At 36.1% G+C, this 23967-nt stretch overlaps 1 protein-coding gene across 10 annotated transcripts in view; it reads right to left on the bottom strand.

Moving 5' to 3' along the window:
* pcbp3 (poly(rC) binding protein 3) overlaps positions 1 to 23967 on the bottom strand; it is a 60858-nt gene extending 36891 nt beyond the window's left edge. For all 10 annotated transcript variants that reach the window (XR_008155142.1, XR_008155141.1, XM_052565225.1 and 7 more), the window contains exons 1-5: positions 23689 to 23967; positions 7516 to 7568; positions 6730 to 6823; positions 6537 to 6647; positions 6052 to 6192 (exon numbers count right to left, since the gene is read on the bottom strand). The gene's annotated coding sequence lies outside the window, so the exon portion shown is untranslated. The remainder of the gene's footprint in view (positions 1 to 6051; positions 6193 to 6536; positions 6648 to 6729; positions 6824 to 7515; positions 7569 to 23688) is intronic.

Genomic DNA, 23967 nt, shown 5'->3' with positions numbered 1-23967 from the left:
TTAATCGATTGACAGCACTAAAAACTATACAAGTATTCAAGGGCAGGCTTAAAGATGGTTTGGACCCTACCTGTTCGAATGCTATCACTTTGTTTATTTAAATGGGGAGCCATCTCAATTATCAACAGTAAAATATGGAGTGCCACAAGGATCTGTCCAAGGTCCTCTGCTTTTTTCAATATACATGTTGCCCCTTGGTAAATAATATTATCAGAAAATACAGGATTAGTTTCCACTCTTATGCTCATGACACTTAACTATAAATCCCAATGAGACCAGATAAAACTACTAAATTATCTAAGCTAACAGAGTGTGTTGAAAATGTAAAAGATAAGATGACCAATCATTTTCTCCTATTAAATTCGGATAAGACAGAGATTATTGGACCAAAAAACAGTACACAACATCTCTTGGATTGCAATTTGCAACTAGATGGATGTACTGTCATTTCCTCTACAGTCAAAAATCTGGGTGCTATATTGGACAGCAACTTGTCTTTTGAAAATTATATTTCCCATGTTACAAAAACAGCATTCTTCCATCTTAGAAACATTTCCTAAGCTAAGAAATGTTATCTGTTTCTGATGCAGAAAAGCTAGTTCATGCATTTATGACCTCTAGACTGGACTATTGTAATGCACTTCTAGGTGGTTGTCCTGCTTCGTCAATAAACAAGCTACAGGTAGTCCAAAATGCAGCAGCTAGAGTCCTTACCAGGTCAAGAAAATATGATCACATTACCCCAATTTTACAGTCTCTGCACTGGCTACCTATTAAGTTCTGTATCATTTACAAACTATCATTGCTTACCTATAAGGCCCTAAATGGTTTAGCTCCTGTGTACCGAACTAGCCTTCTACCACGTTACAACCCATCACGCTCCCTAAGGTCACAAAACGCTGGACTTTTGGTAGTTCCTAGGATAGCAAAGTCTACTAAAGGAGGTAGAGCTTTTTTTGCATTTGGCTCCCAAACTCTGGAATAGCCTTCCTGATAATGTTCAGGGTTCACACTCTCTCTGTTTAAATCTAGATTAAAAACACATCTCTTTGGCCAAGCATTCAAATAATGCATCTCATAGTTTGATTGCATCATTTAATAATCGCTGTTAAAAGTGTGTTCATCCTCTGTTTGATTACGTCTTTAATTGATTTTTCCATACATTTCTGCCATATGTACATAAAGTGACAGACACCACTGATAAGCTACAATTAAATATTATAGAAACTTAATTTTCTGTAAAGATGCTTTGCAACTATTTGTATGGTAAAAAGTGCTACACAAATTAACTTGAACTGAATTTAAATGAATTAACTGACTCCTTTTCATAGCTTTATTGCCTGTTTCTCTAATGGCTTTATTGATCCAGTCTCACTTGCCCTTCCCCATGTATGAGTGACTGTATATTTGTTTGCTTGGATTAGTTGTGTGTGTTAGTGCTTAGTTAATAAAACCTTTGGTGTACAAATTGCATGAGTTTCTGATTCTGTCACCGCTTTGTGAATTATGTTCCTTTTACGATCCGATCTAGCAATATGCTCTAATGCATTAATACTGTAAGAGGGTTATTATCTGTGGCCATGAAAATATCATTTCTTAGATTTAATATAAAACTACACTGAATGTTCGCTGGATGAACAGATTAGTTGATGACAATAATAATTCTGCTAGAGTATACTGGAAAGCTGATATAAATAATTGTAATTAATTATAATGAATTGTAATGCTGATATAAATAATTGTAATTAATTATAATGAATTGTAATTATTTATATATATTTCCCTTCTGAGCTAATTTGCGACAGTTGCAACATTCTTCAAAATACATATTTTCAAAATACAGAAAAAAGACTTTGACCAACATGAGGGGGAGTAAACTACAAAATGTTAATTTTTGGTGAACTATCCCTTTAATACATTTTTACAATAATAAATGTATCCTGTATAAGTAATACTACATGATTATTTAATGTAAAATGCAATCGCCTTCCTAAAGGCAGAACTAGCCCCACTCTGCTTCCACCAGTAACATGTTCTAGAACAGCGATCCTCAAATCTGTCAGATTTTAGCAGAGTTTAGCTCCAACCCTAATCAAACTCACCTACCTGCGATTTTCTAGTGATCCTGAAGACATTGATTAGCATGCTCAGGTGTGATAAATTGCAAAAAAATGACAAATTGCATAAACAAAATGATGGTGAGGGTCTACATTTTATGAGAAAGAACTACAAAAATCAGTATAAATATTATACAAGGCTCATCCTGATTTTCTCTTTCAGTTGGAGGGCTCATCTTTCTGTACAATAGGCAACATCTGAAGATCTTGTGTACCGGATCCTGAGTCCAAATAACTCTTAAATTCCAATGAGCTAAAAACTGGCAGCAATATGTTTGCATGGTGGTGCTTTCCACATGACAAATCCGAAAAGCAGAATTCATATCACAAAGCAATTTCAAGATTTGGTAAATATTGCAAGAGGGCATCTGACCGTGACACAAGGCTTGAAAATAGGGATGGCCGAATGGCCTGGGGTCAGTGTGAGAGAGATTCGAGGGAGCTGACGGGTCTGACTGTCACTTGCCTGATCAGACCAGAGCTATGTTGACATTTGTTGATCTTGACTTTATATATATTTTATATGTTTTTATATCTAAATAAATAAGTAATGTTTTGCATCACATACCAAAGGTTATCAGGACAAATTTATTTTATAATTGTATAGCTGTAATGGAAAAGCATTGCAGCTGTACAAATTTAATTTACACTTGCACCTTAAAAATCTACTAAAAAATCTAATCTATAAAATGTTTACTGTATATACCTAATATTAAACACACACACAAAGAAACTATATAAAATATAAAAATGAAAAATTATAGAGCTGCATATATTTTTTTTTACTAAAGTAAAATACTGCAAAGGACTGTATATACACACTAATTATATATTGTATATACACACTAATTATATACTCTTATAAAATGCATTTTTGTTCTTGCACATTTAAAATACTGTACATTGCTAAACACTATTTATTTATTTATCCATCCAAAGTTACAAAACCTGATCTATCAGAAATTCTTACAGCTGAGCTCTGTAAGTACAGAAATTATCCTCAACCTCCAAGATGTAATATATTGTTTTAATGACCAGGCATGTTCATGCACATCCTCTCTGTGTGAGTTCAAAACTCACGTCATAAAAAAATAAATAAATAAAAAACCTTAAAATGTGAGCTAGTGTAATGCCAATAATTAGGTCAATTTTCCATTCACTCTATGTTTCAATTATAACATGATTTATAATAAAAAAATGACTTCAAAAATACACTTACAATGGAGTCACACTACAAACATTATGTTTCAGAGGAGTCACTGCACTCTGCTCATGCAAATGCATTCTGTAAATGCTAAAACAGTCATTGCGGTGAGCCTGAATGTATTGATTTGGAATGATGTTCACATAAGTTGCATAGTCATTGCCGTCATGCTCTGCATACATTAAAAGAAATTCAATTGGTTACGAAATCTCCAGATGCGCATGCAAACAGAGGATAAAAAACATCCAGGCTCCTACAAATAAACACATGTGAATGAGCTCAAGCTGTGTACTATGAATACATGAATACTAAAGAATGACAAATTAGAGTCAAGACCACACAACACACCAGACGGAGTCGGTCTGAAACAGGAGTGAAATAGTCCATCATAAGTCAGGCTTAAACTGCACTGGAAACATTAACTGTGACAAACAGGGGACTCCAGTCCCTGCTGAGCTGATAATGGTGGCACTGAGATGTTAATAAGCATAATCTGCATGTGCCCTGCATTCACTCATCCCACAGTCACAGATGGGCTTGCCTTTAATGTGTGCCCAGATGACAAGAGCATCATTTAAGCCAAAATACCCAGAAAGCCAAAGCATGCAGCCGAGACAGGAAGCGCTCCAGCATGTTAACTACCCACAAGCCTCTTCATCCTCCTCCCCAGACTGTGTACAATTTTTATGTCTTTTGTGCCACGTCTCATATATTATTTCCCCAAGCAACCCTGTCTTGAGAAACTTCATAAAAAAGGAGATGCGTTGATACAGAAGAACATTCTGTATTGCTGTCACTGATTGAGAAGCCAACAGAGTACATGGACATCTGGATTGTGTCAGACACATCAGACAGGCAAAATCAGAGCTTGTAATGAACCATTTTAAACTCTACTGCAGGTTAAACACATGAGACTTGTCAAGGACACGTCAAGGTCATATATTTTACCCCAAAATAAATAAATGAATGAATAAATAAATAAAATACATGATCCTTCAGAAATTTGGTGCTCAAGAAACATTATTATTATCATCAATAACATATAACGTGATACTTTTTTAAGAGCTGTTTAGTGATCAGAAAATACGGTATAGAATTAATATGAAAAACAAATCTTTTGTAACTTTTGAATCGTAGTGTATAAAATATTTTCCCACCATTGAGAATAAACAATCAATGTCACATTACAGTAATGAGACATTGTTGAAAAATATGCTTAATTACAGTATTATTTTTAATTTGAGAGATATGTAATTCAAAAGCAAATTAATATCCAGACATGTATGCCCAGTTATTTATATATTTATATATATATATATATATATATTATATATATATATATATATATATATATATATATATATATATATATATATATATATATATATATATATATATATATATATATATATATATATATATTAACATACAAATGCTAATAAATACAATTTCAATATTATTTTTAATTATAGTTTTAATTATCTAATTAAGTTAAAACAGCATCACCACATAAAGTGAAATGTTTCTTTTTTCCTCATCTGAAATTTCTGAAATCACAAAATTAATTAAGGCAATTAATATACCCACACTGACAGTCTCCCAGTTTTAAGTTTATAATATATTTAAAATTTAATATATACTTGAAGCCCACCTACATTGTATAATATTAACAGAACTATATTACACTAACACAGGACCTCAAGTCAAAAAGGCTGAGAACCTATGCATTATGGAAATTCAATTTTGCTTTGAAACTTTGTTTCATTTAATTGTCACAATCCAAAAAAATGTCTTTGATTTTGGGGTGAAACATGGTCTGCGTCTTATTTCTGTGTATATACAGTAGATGTGTTATTATGAAAGCACATATGAAGAGATTTTTTCCAGATGACGTGTCAGTGCTGGTTAAAATGGCTCTGCTTTGAGTGCCTGTCTACCATCCAATCCAAAGCATTTCTCAGCAACCAAGCAAAGCCTGTCAGGGTGAGCTCAAGACTGCGTCGTGACAAAGCGCCGGCATCCCCTTTTGCCACCAACATGAGCCAACGTGTGACACAAGCTCTCGCCGGTTCATGCTAGTTATTTTTAATGCACTATTCCGCAGTCCCTACACTGCTGGCCCTTGAGCAAAAGCTGCCAATGTGGCAAAACTACTCGCACTGACAAAGGACAAAAACTCCCTTGAGAGTTCGCTCTGAGGTGTCTGAGAAACTAAATAACCGTGATGCAACGTCATATGCAGGGAGACGGTCGGAAACCTCTGGAACTACCCACTGCGACAGATCCAAACACGCATACATCTGCCATTGATATTCATTATAACAGTTAGCCTAATTTCTACAGCATTCGCTCCGTCAGAATCAACTGCAAACACAGTCAGCAAGAACGTCTCACGTCACACCGCCTAAATATATCACGGTCACATTTTCCCATACTACTGCAAATGACTCTCTCCTTCAGAAACATGCTCATTACATTCAGTGGGGGGGGGGGTCAATACATACACTGTGCACTTCACATTCAGCACAGAAATAAACCCACGCACTTCGAGGCCTACAACAGTCAGCGAAAGCTCCCAGCCCAATGGATGCTGATTCATCAATAGATTGCCAACGCAAAAGGTCATCCCATTTCCTATAATGGCACTTCCTGTTCAAAAACAGATGGCGGGCCAAAGAGAAAGATTATAAGAATTAGAAGGGTTCTACAGAAAAAGGGCACTGTACTCACCAGAGTTGCAGAAAGTTGTGGATCTCAGGACATTAATGGAGAGATTGGCCAGACGAAGAGGGAAAGAGAGCGCAGCTGTGTCGCTGTGCGGATCAGTTCATCAGCCTTTAGACTTCTTTCCAGGTTGATAACCGGCCCATTCTGCAGGCAGAAGGGCAAATCAAAACAACACACTGTCGTCGTGTCAGTTTAAGGCATGTTCATCAGTCACGCGAGGCTGCCATACGTTACACCTTCTCCACATCAGGGTCTCTGTGGGTTTGCCTTAAGAGCACGGGTGAAATCACACAAGCCATATGTGCGCCGATTTACTTATCTCACGGTTAACTGAATCCTTCATCAGGAACATCTCGTAAAAAAATACAAATAAAAGAGGCCAAATGCTTCGGCTTCTAGTGCCTGACATTTCTGTGAAAACACCATGTGTGGGAGGTTTTAACCAAAAAAAAAAAGTGTTTTGAAATTCATAAAATGGTGTCACTGACCAGAGAGGGATCCCAGAAGTCTCTTGGGTTTTCTCTTCCAGGTCATGTGACCACGTGCTGCCACACTTCCAGAGAACTTGGGAGAGTTCCGTCTGTCCAGTGTATCTCACCCTTTTAAAGAGATGAAGAGGGATGAGAAAACATTCCCAAATTTTTCAGATCTCATTACAGTTGAATGAAATCGATGCATTACCTGAGCAACTCCTTACTGTTTCTCTGTACAGGAGGTTTACTGTATTTCAATTTGTATTCAAAGGTACTCTCTTCTGCTTTTCCAAACCAAGATTCTGCAAAAAAGACAAAATTGCATATTATTTTAAATCATAACTAAATGTTGGAATTCAGTTCCATTCAGTGGTGTCTTTAAAATACATATTTGTCATTTTTGCTATGCTGTAAATGTTAATATTTCCATCACATTTGTCTTAACACATAAAAAAATATCTATGGTAAAATATTATTTTATATATATATATATATATATATATATATATATATATATATATATATATATATATATATATATGCACACACATACACACACACACACACACACAATAAACATTTTGTAAAGATGGAAATCATATTATCATCATCAGATATGTTTGTTATTTTTGTCACGTCCATTATTCAGGCAATTTATTTGGAAATATTTCAGATGTATTTCAGACTTTATTTTCTACTATTTTTATAATACTGAAACTTTTATAAATATATTAACGTTTTTTTATTATGATAATAATGATTAAATGAATGTATATTACTATATACACGCTTTATATTATTACTTTAGTATCATCTTAGTTTAGACAACACCCATAAATTTGAAATCAACCCATTGATTAGAGTAGCTCAAGAGGTAATAGATAACAGGAATGATCTGTATTGTTCCAGATTCTCATCCCATGTCTAACATACAAAACTGCATCAAATATATTTTTTCTAATATATTTTTATTGTAACGGGGAACATCTCTTACGTCTGTGACTGCACTGCCAAATCCAGTCTTCAGCTCCCCGTAACCAGAAATTCCTTCAAAAAGACAAGGGGACAATAATGAGCATAAGCAAATAAATGCCTGTCTGTGAGAAAAGTGCTCCCCCTAACGGTCATGTAATGCATTGTTTGACAAGACTATGATGAATGTGTTCTCTGGCTCCGTGTGACACAGTAGTGTTTATCAAATACATGACATCTATTATAAAGCTGAAAATTCAGACTTAATTTTGATCGGATGAGCTCCCTTCAAAGCTGCTGTAAAATGCCAGTAAACACACATTCTATATTTATTCTTATTAATCATAGTTTCTGTCGACTAGGATCAAACAGTAATATAACTAGTGATATATATATATATATATATATATATATATATATATATATATATATATATATATATATATATATATAAATATGGCCTGACAAGAGAAGATAAGCCATTAAAAACAGAATCTCAAAACCTGAACCTTGACCCATCACAGTGTACAAAAAAAAATAAAAATAAAAATAACACTTAGGAAAGACTGCCATCTTCTGGCAAACTCAACTACTGACACCTACTGTCAATCATTTTCCAGTTTGATGGCCATTCTGGATAAAAGGAGACATGAGGACGTCTCCACATGTAATGTACTGGCAGAAAGAAAAACCTGTTAAATATTTGCCCAGACTGGACTCAGCTGCCCTGAAAACCAATTTAGCCAATTTATTTAAGGGCTTCAAGTGGATGCAGATAAAACACTTCGGTCCTCAGCCTGCGAGCGATTGTGCAAACCAGAAGTTAATCAGTTCCTCTAAAGGCGCTTCCAATCTGATCTCCCGTTTGACATGGAGCCACTTCAGAGGGTCCCCGAGATGAAACTCTATAATGATGTAGACCGAAATTCAGCACAAGAGCTCGACACTCAAATCACACTGTATTAATGTTTAATGATCTCTAAAAGCTTATATTCCTTTTTCCGCTTTCTCAGGGTCCCACGTCCCGGCGTTTACAGATTATCACCTGACCCCTACTCAAGGACTGTCCCAGTGCGATGGAGAACACACATCAGTGAGATTAAAGATCTCTGTTGTGATGGCGGTTTCAGTGCTCCAAAAAATCCATAAAACACATACGTTATCTTCTTACAACACACAGCCCAGAGAGCCAAGCATACTCACCGTCATCCAAGAGAGTATTTAACAAAGCCTCTGGACTCATTTGTTAAATATTACGCTCAGTGAGTAAAGCATGAATGACATCAAAAGAAACGCATACGGCGTACGTGTGTTTACATTTCCTTTTCCTACCGGCGATATTTCCTATGTCTTTATTATATATTTACATTTTTTCCAATACTGTAGCAGTCACTCAAATCTTTTTTTCTACCATAAATGAAATATTAATAAGATCTAAACTATTTATATTGTGAGCATTAATAATGAATCGCGGCCCTTTCAACATTGTGCTTCAAAACGTAATATCAAGCTTGAGAGGAAAGCAGATATTTTTCCATTTTCATTTAGCCGGGGGGGTTATAAATTAAGAGGGTCCGTGCTTTGCTAAATATTGTAAAAGCACCTAATGCATTAATCAAATAAGTAAATCTTTGTGGGCCAAAGCAGCACAAAACAGCGCTATTGAAATGTGTTTAAACGTTTCATTACTTTCATTTACTAATAAATAAATGAATCAACTTGGAGACACTTCAGTGGCTGTAAAATTTTTGAATCGAATGACATTTTCATGGAGACGTTAAAAGGGGAAAGATCTCCACAGGGCTTTTAGAGAAAGTGCAGACTCTTAACTCCGTCATGGAAAAAGTCAGCTCACTTCTGCCGGTGTGCAATTTCATTAACGCTTACATGCAGGCAGTCATTGATTTGCAAAGGAATCTCTCCGAAATGCTGGTCTAATCAATCAAACGTCTCCATTAATTTCAGCCGGTACTGTCGCTTGAATTCACAGGGCCTGAATTTTTTTATGGGTGGGCCCAAGGAGGTTTATAATACCTGGAGAAAGCCATCCGTTAGCTTCCCCATTCATCTCAATGACAGATGTTTGGCTGGTGAAAGAACCCCGGAAGTATCCAATAAATGGAAAAAATACAGCATCTAGATACAGTATCTACCAATATAATAACTGTTTTTAATTATATGTGATTACATGGTTAGTTGGGTATTATTATTTGCATTGTTTTTCCCCACCAGTTGAGAAGGACTAGAATCCGTATTTAAAAATATAATTTGTAACAATATTTTTATTATATAAGGAATATATATATATATATATATATATATATATATATATACACACACACACACACACACGCACACACACACAATCAGTTTAAATAATAAAGAATGTCTGTATAAAATATATGATTTAAGTTTTTTTATATTTGTATGTCAACATTAAATATTAAAACATAATATGAAGAATAAACATTTAATTACACGATATTATTATAACAAAATGACATAATCATTTTTATATAAACATAATAAAAATATTTACTTTTAACTTTTATAAAATGTATATTATTCTTATGTTTCACTGCTGTCTGACACAATAAAAACAGACCCACGACCCATTATTTTGTGTATATTGTAACAGAATATGTTGACATGCTTTAATGTTCAAAAAAACACATTATTTTTCAAATACTGTACATTATTTTAGGTCCTCTGCTCCACGCCTCTTTCAAACGCGTTCTTTCTACAAGGTCCCTCCTTCCAAAAAGCACAGTCTGCTCTGATTGGCCAAGGGACCTAATGCATTGTGATTGGGCAAACACAGCAAGCACTCATAATGCCCCTTTCCATAATCGCGAGCTTCATCTTTCAAAATAAATGTAAAGTTCAAACCCGAAAGGGGAACAATGTACAGTAGTGATGTACAGGTTATCTCATAACCCGCATGGTCAGGTTGGGGCGGGTAAAGAAATTGGCACTTTATTTGCGGGGCGGGTCATTAAAAACAAAATTATTAGAAATTTAGTCTTTGTCTTAGTCTTTTAGTCAAAATTAAAAGACTAAAATGATTCATTCAGATTTGTACACCGATTTGTTCAGTAACGATTTCTTCATATTACACAAATACACCAGCAGGTGGCGTAAAAAAGAGTGTCTTATGTGTTATGTCTTAAGGCAACCTCCAGCCCTCTCTCTGACGAAAAAATTATTTTGGTCCATATAGCTAATTTTGCCCTTCATGACAATTGTGTTTTTTTTTTGTTTGTTTTTTTTTATAACTGAACCTTTTAAATTTATATTAAGACTTAAAGTTCTACATAATTAAGGGCGTGGCCACTTGAGTGACAGGTGTATTGCTGCTGCTGACACTGCAGTCGAGCTTGGTGGGCGTAGCTTCAGCAACCAGCTCCAACCTTTTTGCCCATTTTCGATTGTCCGGGAGAGACACACAGTGATGCGCTGCCAAGATGGCGACGGCTCGTTCTGCACACTTTAAGCTTCAAAAACACTTTTCAGGAGTCTATGGGTGACGTCATGGACACTACCTCCATGTTTTTATACAGTCTATGGTCTTAAGTCAATGAACGTATTTACTTGTTACAAAAACAGATTTGGCTTTATTAAAATGTGTATATAATCACATTAAATAAATAGTCTAAATAAGATGTTCAGATGAACAAAGCACAAGGTTTTCTTGCATAATTAACTTTTTAATTTTTTTGGTCAGACAGTTATATTCATATTCATATTAATATTCATATTAATAAATTGGGGATTAAACGTAGAGTTAGGTTTTGTATGTTAAATATGAAAACAAGCGTATGTGCACAGAACGTATAACTGCACTTTGTATTTACTGGTTGCTGAACGAGATTTACAAGCTTGGCCAACTGACCTTGTACTCTCAATCATTTCATTCATGAACGAGATGTATCAGTTCATCCAACTCGTTCACGAACGAGAAGATCTCTCGATCTCGTTCAGTGAAGGGCGTATTGGTTCACTACATTCAACAAATCACATGCTCTGTCACATCTTATACTTGAAGGCTATTGGCTCGAGGCTGAGTAACTCTTTGACAGGATGAAACAGTTCACAGAGCTGTTCACGAACTGCGCATGCGCTGCTAATAGCGCTGCGATCGCGTGCTGCTGTACAGGGAGGAACTTCAGTGAACGAGAAATATGAGTCAGTGGACTACATGAACGATTCGTAAAAGATTTGTTCACTGACGAACCATCACTAGTGCAATTTTCTATAGCCTATATTAAATATTTGGAATATTTGGGGCTTTAGTGAACCTGTCTCTCTCTCGTGCGCGCACACAAACACACGACGTGAAAAACTCTGCCTTTGTACAGTCATTAGTAAATACTTAAACTAATAACAAAACATATGTAGCTGATTCAGAAGTGCCAGATTGTCATAGCAAAGTCAGAAAGATCTCCTCTCCTAGGTTAATGAAACGGTCATCCATAAAATGTGTTGCTGTTCTGTTTTAAGTAATCTTAAAGATTCCTATATGCATCTTCTTTTGGAAGGCCAAATAAAGTGCTTTTGCTTTCGCCTAGATACACACAGCATCTCCCAGCATTTCCACATAGTGACGTAAACATGGGGGCGTGTTTAAACAAGGCGTTTTAGCGGGGCGTGGCAGAGTCTTAACTTTGATAAAGAATATATCTTTGGATTTGACAATTTAGTATTTGCAACTAAAGATCTTCTTCATGCACCAAGAGCTTGTAACACTCCAAAGAGAAATGAAAAATGTAAATAGCATCATATGACCGCTTTAAACAAAAATGAAAAAGGAAGCGATCGTAAAAGCCACACAGAGGCCAGAAAAATAGACAGCAAATAAGATGTTATTTTGATATATTACTGAATAAATTTCAAACACAGTATTTAGCTGACACAAAGCAACTTTGTTCAACTGAGTTGAACAATCGTGTTGTTGTGGTACCGTGACTATACATCAAGTGTATATTTCCCAGAAATGTTAAAATCATTGCTAAGTGTATGTCACCGTGCAATAAAGAAAACACTGTTGAAAGCAGTTTTTTGACCAGCAATGAAAATAATGCGGGCGTGATGTGTGAGAGTGTTCGGTGGTTTGCTTTCTCATGAAAAAATGCTTTGAAAGTCAGTTTGAAAAGTTGAGCAAGGTTTAAAAGCGAGCTGCAGTTTCAGCAGCCCGAGCACAGCGAATGGAGCCGACCAAGTGCGGAGGGATTACACAGGAACAAAACAAGTCAAGAAGCAGTAAGCATAATGTTAGGAGAACTGCTTATGTGCAGAAACAGTCTGCCAGGGCTGTGAGAGCCTGTCACTTACACACAAACACCCAGAAAAGGAGCTTATCGAGGAACCTTTAAAAGCATTTCATCAACACCAGCTTGTATGACTTTGCCACCTCTTTTCATTCTCTGCAATACAAACCTGTTCAAAATGCAGATATTATTGCATAATCATGCCTTGAGTCACAAATCTAGAATACAATAGAGCTACTGCTACACACAAACAACTTTCAATCAATTATAACTATAGGATTCAGTAAACAAAGAGACTTATTGTGTTGGTAAATGAAAAATTAAGGCACCTAAAATGCATTCATTCTTGTTTCACTTATGAAGCACTGATAACAAATTCATTGTAGTTTTTAATCTAATTACTTTAAATATGCCAAGTGATGTAACATTAAAGAAAAAAAAAGTACAAAATTGGCATGTTAGAGCTGGGAAATAATATATATATATATATATATATATATATATATATATATATATATATATATATTTGTCTTTATTCTCAAAAGACACACTAAAATTGTTAGGAAAGTACAATTCAAATAAGCTGTTATTTGAAACTTTTTATTGATAGAATCCTGAAAATAATAATAAATATATTGTAGAAACTTAATTTAATTCTGTAAAGTTGCTTTGCAACGCTATACAAATAAACTTGAATTAAAGTTGAATTAAAATACAAAACAGTTATTTTAAATTGTAATACTATATAACATTATTACTGTTTTTACTATACATACTAAACAAAAGCTTTGGTGAGCATCAGAGACTTCTTTCAAAGGCATAAAAAAACTCTAATAGTAGTGTAAATACTAAAACACATTTAACAAAGATCAGTGTGCGAAGTCAGAAAATAATGTAACGGAGTTAAAATGATTAATTTAATATTAAAATGGCCACACAGATAGACTCTTTCCTCACCCCTCTCAATGTGCTTTGCTCTACATGCAAGTAAGATAAAGGCTTGTGCACCAGTTTTCAATAGCTGTATCAGCCATCCGGACACACGCGTATTACCCAGACGAGTTATTATAGTTTATATGCCCTTGGCATTAATTGAGAGCTAATGGCATTTCATAGATATCCTTTATTTGACCCCTTTTGTGCTGAGCGGCTTTTGTATATTGAGGTTGTGCTGAGCCTCAGACAAGATTCATTCCCCCAGAAGCCCCCATTCCACCTGGGTATCTATGCCTGTGGGAGACAGCTGTCCCATAATACCCTTCACAGTGTGTGTGTGTTCTTAACATATGGGTGGAGTTCTTCTGAAGTCGCTCGCACAATCTGTGAAAGGGCAAAGCTAAGGACTCAGGCCAAGAGCCTATAAAATACTGCTATATAACACAGAAGATGAAGGAAGTGGCTGCCCACGACACAAAACAGTACCTATTAGTGTTCTTGATTTTGGTTATGATTATTGAAAGCTGAACTGAAAAGTTCAAATGCTTAAATGTGGATCTCATTCAGTTAATATTACTGTATTTGACTGCAGCTGATTAATTCTGTCATTGCAACAACACAAACTGATACCCTTGTTTCCTTGAAATCCACATGGCATAGTTTTATAAACACTGCAATCACTTGGGCCTTTAATTTGTAAAGGAATAGTTCATAAACTATCAAACACTCACCCCTGTGCGGTTTCAAACCTGTATTGTTTTCTTTCTTCTGTCAAACAAAAAAGCAGATGTTTGGCGGGATGTTGTTTTCACACTGTGGTTTTCCATACAATGAAAGTGAATGGGTGTTGTCAAGCTCTAAAACTGATACACACACCAAAAAAAGTACCATAAAAGCACAATAAAACTAGTATACACTGGATGAATCACACGTTATAATCGCACATATATATATATATATATATATATATATATATATATATATATATATATATATATATATATATATATATATATATATATATATATATGCAGCCTTGGTTAGAGACTTTTTCAAAAATAAATGAATAAAACTCCCAGCCCCAAAACTTTGTATATGCAAGAGATGTTAAGTCTGTATATGGTGTATGATCTTCTTATAACAATTCAAATGTGTTCGGTTAACACAGAGAAATGTGAAAAACCGCAAATTAGCTTTTAAAAAAAGACAGGAAGGGAGACGTGCAGAAATGTTTAGCAAAACGCTTGACACTTTCACACCTTTATGATTGGAGGGGTTCTCCTTTAAAGGCTTTTAAGTCTTAATCCAGCAAAAAGGCTCCAGCAGAAATTCAAAGGCATTCAAAGGCTCATTTGAATATCTCCACAGCTCTGTACCTCCCCCTCCAGCGAAGAACAGATAGCGATATCATGTGCTTTACCTTCGCTGCTGAGGTCTTATTGAAGTGAGGGATAGCGCCGTGATGTCACAGACAGTTCTCATCGAGTTAAGATTGAAGGGAATTAGCCAATAGATCAAATCCCTCGACCTTGTGGGAGAAATCACAGCGCTAACTAATCTGCGGCTCAGATTTTCCTGCAGGAAGCAGACTGAGCCTCAACTTGTGATGCGCTGTTGAAAAAAAATGTCAGAAATCAAACAGATCCCGTTAATTACATTACACTTAAATGACTTATGCATCGGCCACACTTTAAAGTTAATATCTTGGACTATGGATGAAATCCTGCTCATCTGGTTTCTGGCAGGCATCACACAGAAAACGCATCCATTGCAGATTATACAGTATATGGGTTTAATGTGTCAACAGTATCACATGGCCCTATTCCAACTACTCTATTTGTTAAGTCTTCCTCGTATTTCAGATCATTATTGTCTTCTAGAGTTATGTAGAGCAGCATAGCATAAAGAATCAGTATTAGCTCTACACTGATCTTAACAATGACAAAGCAGTATGTAAGGGTATATTGACTGAGCCTTTATTCACAAAACAAGAGAAATGCATACTCAATAAGTATCTTCTTAATACTTGCTAACCCACTGTATTTTGTTTAACCATTTCAGGTGATTCAGAAAAAAACCAGAAGTTCAATATTTGGACAACAAAAAAAAAAGAAACCCACAGCATCTCTCTTTACTGATGGGTAAGACTGGCAAATAAAAATGCATATTGTTTAAGCAAGAAGAAAAATATAACTAATAATAACTAATAGTAATAATAGTTTGTTTTGTGTGTCATAACGTTTTTGTACAGCAGAGGAAATGTAAAACAAATTAAAATGATTTATTTATTTATTTACACACACAATACCATTATTTTTTTTTTTAAGAAATTAATACCTCTATTAGGCAACAATGCATTAAATTGTTACTAAAAATACATTTATATTGTAAAAAAAAAATAGAATAGAATGAAAAATAGAATGAAAACAAAAGAATCCTGAAGAAAATAGCACAGTTCGTTCAAGATGGACTCATGTTTTTGTTTGTTTGTTTGTTTGTTTTAAGAAATTATTCATTTCGTTCAGCAAGGATGCATTAAATTGAGCAAAAGTGCAGTCATAAAAAAAAAAACTTTTACATTGTCACAAAAAAATCTAATGTGATTTTTGTTTTTACTTTATAATATAATATATACAAATTTAATTGTAAATATATTAAAACAGAAAAACTGTGTTTTAAATTGAAATAATAGTTTACAAAATGTTTATGTTTTATCAAATCTATTTTAAATTCGAATCCCATTTCAGTACTTTGATTACAGAACTTTTGTCCAAAAACGAATAATGCATTAATTTCATAAAAAAAAAAAAAAAAAAATGACAGTAAAAATAAATTCCTATTGTAAACAAAATATTCAGATTAGAAATAAATTCTGGTATTTTTTCTTTTCTATTTTCTCAAAGAATCCTGAAAAAAAAAATCCATCACAATTTTCACAAACATAATAAGCAATGTTAGAATGATTTCTGAAGGATCATGTGACGATGAAGACTTGACTAAAGAAGAGTAAACTTTTGGCATCACAGGATTAATTCAATTGTTAAATATATTAAAATAGAAAACATTTATTTTAATTTATGATATTATTACAGAATAGCAACATTTTTACAGTTTTTATGAAATTGTTTTGAAAACAAAAGAATGCCTAAAAAAATGTTTCGAACCCCACATTATGAGTGGTATCTTTAGGCATATACAAACATTTTTGAATGATGGCACCAATTTGAATCTTTGAATCAATGATCTAAAACAGTTTTAATCATGTCCAAATTAGACACTATTAAAACATCACAGTCTATGAAAGATCACAAAACTAGTCTAGTGACGCAGTCTTTGAGTAAAACATTTATCAGAATTATAGTAAAATTCACAGAATATAATCAGATTTCCATACAGTACACCCACACAGAGCTGAGAGGAAACTCGTGCCTCTTTCCTCAATCTGTGCATCCCCAGAACACAGCAGTGTAACTGCTGACTTAGCTGCGCAGATGCTTTGGAAGAGCGAACGGCATCAGCTCAGGAAAGTGTGTCAGGCAAGCATATTTGTTATAGAGAGGGGCAAGCCAGAAGCTATCCTGAACAGACGACAACAACAACAACAAAAAGGCCCAAGGTGTACCCACAGTCAAAACAAGGCCGATGTTTACAGGTTTAAGATGGTAAATGTCACTCAGGAGTCCATTTTGGTGGCTAAAAAAGACTTTTCAAGCAGCAGGTCACACCTTTCCCCTCACACCCCGCCCCGCTGGGTTCAATCTGCCTATCTCCGCGGTCACCACACTCTGGAACAGAGGCCTTGCCAGGGAGCAGGTGGGAGGGCATCAACAGACATGAGGCAGAGCTTTTACTAAAAGCTCCAGAGGCTCTAGATTTTATTAGAACGCATTTGCACTGAAGCAGTCTTCCTCTCTCTTCTCCTCACAATGCCGCCGATCACTCTCCGTCCGATAACAGGGGCGAGGCTGCTGAGAAAATGCTGCATCATTCATGGTTGGGTGTCTCCTCGCGTCACGCCATGTGACCCGCTGACACACTCCCATCTTGTTCGGGGTTGGCTACGAAGGCAGGCAGAAGCATGGTAGGAGAACCTGACCAAAGCCTCGTGCCATAGTGACACTCAGCGGATTATGTCTAAATAAAGCCTCGGCATTGCATGAATCACTCTGCTACTGATCCCACTGCTCAATGAGAAAGGAAGAGAGGAAGAAGAGAGGGAGAGGGAGGGAGCCAGAAAGCAATGGAAAAAAAATGGCAAAGGAGCCGGAATGTGAAGTGGAGAAGGCGTTCATCACTGGAGTGCCATGGCTTAGCCTAAGAGGCTTGAATAATCAGTGGTTAAGCTGTCAGCCCTTCTCCTGCACCTACCGCGTGCTACAAACTCCTGGGCGCTTTTAATCAAACAAAAACGCTGAGATACAGCCACGCTGCCAAGACAGCGTTATAAGACAGGCTTCAAAGTCTCTTTAAGACTTATCCTGACACATTATATTCCTTGCAATGCACAGGCACCATACGGCAGCCACATCTTCTCAAGTCTCTGACGTAAAGTCCAAGTCTAGTTTCAAGTCTTTGAGGTGAAGTCCAAGTCAAGTCTCGAATATCTTTTCAGAACAGTTTTCTACTACATGTTGGTTTCATAAACCTTCTTGGAGGGCAAGCAATTTTGGATATTCACACGTTTCTAATTAGGAGTCCAAGTAAAGGTTACAGCTGCGCAGGGGAGCGTTTCCCATACTATGACGTAACTCGCTGATTTACAACTATAGTACTATGCATTGTTGTTGAAATGAACTAGCTAGTTACAACTATTTCCCGAACACGGTCGCATCTCCGTCATTTGAACCACATTAGTTCAACAACTTAGGGCCATTGTTAATGACGTGACACACGTGGTGGAGGAATAACTTCTGTTCCCTGTCATTTTGCTTTATTCGATGTTTGATTCATTGCCGGTTAACCCTTACGTCATACTCCAGGGTTCCCTTTAGGGATTTATGTACATGTGCACTCTTCATAAATGGTGCTTTTAGAGGATGTGCAAAAACTTTCTAACCACAGTTTCTAACCACAACTCAAGAGCTGTAGGTCCAACCACGTAAGTTTGCGACGCTGTTTGCGAATGTTCGTTTGAAATATGGTTTTGGGAAACACAGAATCGTTGAACTATGTTGGTAACGACAGAACCAGCGACCATAGTTGGCTAATGATGCTTTTGGGAAACGCACCCCTAGTCGGTTTAATAAACCTAATAATTTTATAATGTTGTTTAATTTGAAATAAAAACCAAGTGTCAAGTCAAACGTTTTCAAGTACAATTTGAGTTCCAGGTCTCTCAAGAAGAGTTAAGATGAGTCTTCTCTAAACTAGTTTAGTTTTATAAACCTTGTTGACGAATAATCAATTGAATACATTTCAGAGTGGCAGGATGGCCTGCTATAATAAAAAAAAAAGTTGTTAATATAATTATTTTACCACTTACGTTATAATGAAAGTTTTTATTTAATTAAATGTTAATAAATACATAATGTATTATATTTAATAAAATAATGTTCCTTCGTTCATTACTTTACCAATAATAATTAAAATATTGATAAAATACTATTATTTAATAATAATAATAATAACAATTGAGGAAAAATACATTCTAGCAAATACAAAAATATTTTAATGGTTGAGGTCTGAATTTTGAGTTTTAAATTGTGAATCTGAGCTGTGAATTCGGAAAAGCAATGTTCCCCTTAAAATAAATAAACATTCCTAAAAAAAAGAAAAAAAGCTCATTCCTATGTGGTAGGTCAACAGGAAAAATAAATCCTTGTTGTTTAGCCCTGGATTTTGTATTTGGAATCTCAAGCCAGTTCTTTTACAACTCAAGCACAACTTGAGTCGAAGTCTCAGACTAGAATCTCTATCTCTGCCATACAGAAACACAGAGACCAGCACATGTGCATTCAGTGTATAGCTTGGAATGGACGCCATGACTGATTAAATTGGATCACTGACAGATTAACAACAGGACGACCTGACTTAATCAAAGAGCCAGCCGCATCAGAAGCTTACACGACCCACGGATCTACAAATTCAGACAAGCCTGCAATGTCTCCCTAACCTTTACCAGAACATCTCCGATCCATTACATCACAGGAAACAATAAAAATAGCCATGCCACCCAGTCAAGCATTAAGAACGATTGCAGCGGGGGGTCCAGGGCCAGTTTGACTCCATCCCCAACCCCCCCTCAGCTTCCTGGGTCCTGATTGATCTCACGGCCCATCGGCGGGTTAAATTACACTGCAGAGTGGCTTTGCGGAGAGACAAAGGACCCAGGATTTCACAGGCCATAATTCTTTCCAAGCCTTAACTTTGAAAAGGTGCAGCACTCAATTTCAGCCCTCGGCAACACTTTGCATTCGCTTATGAGTTATGACACAGCCATGACGTTTTTAACTTACTACATGGCCATGCAGAGAAGACCTGTGTACCAATCAGACTGAATGGAGGATGGGTGGGAGGAAAAAAACACAAACTCTCTGTCAGCACAGAGCATCCGTTATAGCGAAATTTAATACAGTAAATAAAAGCGGCTCATCTTCTGGCTGAAGCTAAAGACGAGCTGGCTTTTTTCCACATCCTATTTGCAGAAAGCACTGAACTAACGTCGAAATGAAATCATTTACATGTACATTCATGTTTGGATCTCAGTCCGAAGTGACATCCAGGCTCCCATAGTTTCCTGGCACGTTGGGAATGGAGAGGAAGCCCAGGGAATGGCAGAGGCCTTTTCATACTGCAACTCTGCCGAACCAGCAACTCGGAAGCCAGGACAGCATGAGATCCGGAGAAAAAAAAAAAAGAAGCCAAAGCACAAAAAGACCAGCTGCTTCGAGATCATGGGCATCAGCGAAAAAAAGAAAGTAAAAAAAAGTCTTGTTAGAGAGAATATAATTGAACTTGTCTGGAAAGTAATAGCCTTTCCCTAAAACTTCATGCATCTGTTTCCCGCTGATGAAAATATACAGTGAGGTAAATATGCAACTGAAACTAATCTAAAGTGGTTTAGGAGATACAAGTCCTCATCGATGACATTTCCAATTTACTCTAGCTTAAGAATCTGCCCATATTTGTAATCACACTACGTGATGAGCACAGCTTACCAATATAAGTCCACAAGCGAGCAGCTAAAAAAGGCACCATGCTAAAATGCAAATCCTGATTGCCTGACAGGAACATTTCAAAACACTCAAGCTGTCAGTGAAACAACTTCGACATCCAAGAACCTACTAGATCTAAAAGTCACAGGAAGTCAAGCATTAGGGCACGTCTTACTTCTCAGGAGGTGCCGCTATTTGTGCAATGGTTTAGAAACTAAACAAATAAAACAGCAATATGAAGCCACTGAGTTGTTTTAGAGTAAACATGAGGGGCAGCTACTGTAAAAAGTCACTGAATGTCCTTCTTAAAGGAAACAAGTAATGATGGGAGGTTGAATGTATGTCTCGATTAGCAAAAGATATGCTGCTGAAGCCTTTTGATGCAATCCACTTTACAATAACTGGATATAACTAAACAGATAAATGCTCAGTTAAAGAAAGTAAGGTAGCATTTTTCATTCCTGCTATTCCGTCTGTGTTAGCTGAAGATTCGTTTATTGTTTGAACAATCGCACCTTCTTTATTCCACAGTTGGAAATAGGCCAACAAGGCAGCAAAGGAATAATGGTGTTAATTAAGACACCTGTTCTTCTCTGAATTCACTCACCGAACCTTTCAATAACCCCAGCAAATTCTGCTCTATATTTACAAAACTGATTAATAAAGGGGAATATGTTCAGGTATAATGTGCTTTTAAAAAGAGCGAGCATTGGGCATGTAATGGCGTTAATCAGATTGATTGGAAACATCTTTACCCCTAAAGTGCAGGAGACAAGTTTGAGATCTGTCAAACGATGGGGCGGTATTGATGTTTGTACCACTTCAATCTCACGCAGCACCCATTCACATCAAAGCACTGAACTGGATGAAGACCTAAGCAGTTTTTTGTCTGCTGTGCTTTGTAGATTTAGAACTCTATACAAGTATATTAAAGCTAATGCTTCTAGCGATTCGATTTCACGCGTCAGTGCATCCTGGTATGCAAGTCCAAACTTCTATGGTCAGCTTTCTACTTCAGGTCAACAACCGTCTTGATGGAACAATAGTTTCTAATTAGAGATATTAACAACTCTTTGTATTCTCTCTATTCTGATAAAACAAGGATTAAAATGTTAAAGGGTGGTTTATCACCCAAAAATGGAAATTCTGGCATTTAACGTCCATCATGATGTTTAAGAGCTTTTTTTATGTTCTTCTGTGAAACACAATAGAAAATGCTTTGAGGAAAATACTGTTGGTAACCAAATAGTTTTGATTACCATTGACTTCCATTGTATGGACAAAAAAAAAAAAAAACTCTCAAAATATCTTCTTTCATGTTCTACAGTAGAAAATCAGTCATACAGGTTTGAAATAATGTGAGGTTGAGTAAAGGATGATGGGATATTAATCTGACTAGCGTTATGCTTTTAATAGCTCCTTTTTCAGATACTCACTTTTATTACTGCCAGATTTGTATAAATATATGTCGAATGAAAAAGTAGAATGGCACATTCCAGTCACGTCAGATAGACTGTATTTAGGAGCTGATAGCATGTGAAAGGCACCACAAAATTGTAATTGCAAGTGGGAAACTCGAATTTCATTGAGCCCAGAGTTTCTAAGTTTGGGGTGTGAAAGTGAGAAAAATAGCAGACAATTAATTCAACATCTGTAGTTGATGGTAAATTTGTTAAAGTGTATAAAGTTTCATGTACAAAATATAATTGTTTTGTACAATGACAAATATTTATATTAAATTTACAGCACCTTTATATTGTAAAAACACCTGATATGCATTCTTCATTACATTTTGCAAAAGATAAAAAAGCTAAAAAACCTTGCTGTATTTTTTGTAGAAAAGATATGTTGCCATCTTGTTTCGATCAATGTAATTTAAATGTGCCTGACATCATAATTACAACTTCCCACGAGGACTTGAACGCACGTAATTTCTGTCCCACTAATTTCAACAAGCACTGAATGTTTATAACTGCTTTCTCAAACTATTGGTCAGATACACAGGTCATGCTGCCAAAAACTGGACAAATGACATGCTAAGCAATGTTAAAAGTGCAATGTTTACACTTTTCGGAAAAATCAGATGGATGGATGGATGACTGATGGAAAAAAAAAATTATTATTATTTTTATTATTATCATTATATATATATATATATATATATATATATATATATATATATATATATATATATATATATATATATATATAATTATTTTTTTTTGTATTTTAAAAAGTTAAAAAAGTATTAACAGAGCCTGTTTTAAATACATACTTGCATTGTGCATAAAGTATGTTTCTGACCATATTAAATGTCTGAATTAACAATGAATAACTTATTTGAATATGTCAGTCATGACATGGGTAATCCTAGAACTGAAAAGCATCTGTAAGTTTCCTTTAAACACCTCAGCATTAAACAACTCTGCCACACAGAAAATAAACTGCTGCAGGGGTCAAGGACAACACAGAGCAAGTGTGTGAAGCAAAAGTACACACTCAGATCGTGGTGCGGTGCATCGGTTTTCCAGCGTATCCATAGCCAGTGGGCATTACACTGCTTCAGATATAGTCTTACATAGATGAAGTGGTAAGTACTGAATTTGGGCTCGAAAACAGTCAGTGACCTCACAGATTCTAATCCCTCATTTCTCTTTGCACGCTTTCCTCTGAGAGGAACTGCCAGAGGGGAAAACTTGAAAGCTAGGGAGAGTGAGGGAGGGTGCGTGTGAAAGAGCATGTGTAGGAGAAACAGAGACAAAATGACATGCAAAGAGGAAAGAGTGCAGAGAAGCGGGGAAAAAAGCACAACAAAGTCACATCTAGGTGCTGGCTTACCTGCACTCAGTTCACAAGACGGGACGGTGAAGTGAGGATAGTCAAAGGGGCTGTGGGAGGAGGGTCCGGGCGGGTTGATCCAGCCGCTGACGGGTGGTCCGGGAGGGAGGAAGGAAGGATGGAGTGACAGGGAGCAGGGAGATGGGGAGGCCAGACGGGGGATATGAAGCACTAGTCCTCTTTCTTTCCCTCTTTATCCCTCTGGCACAGAGGCAAAGAGGCAGACACCAGTACCTGCAGCCACTCAAATAATAGGAGAGAAAAGAGTGCTCACATCCA

The sequence above is a fragment of the Carassius gibelio genome, chromosome B9 (genome assembly GCF_023724105.1).
Source record: "Carassius gibelio isolate Cgi1373 ecotype wild population from Czech Republic chromosome B9, carGib1.2-hapl.c, whole genome shotgun sequence".
In the NCBI taxonomy this organism is placed as follows: Eukaryota; Metazoa; Chordata; class Actinopteri; order Cypriniformes; family Cyprinidae; genus Carassius; species Carassius gibelio.
Note: the sequence above shows the minus strand (reverse complement) of the source record. Positions and strands in the feature narration are given on the sequence as shown.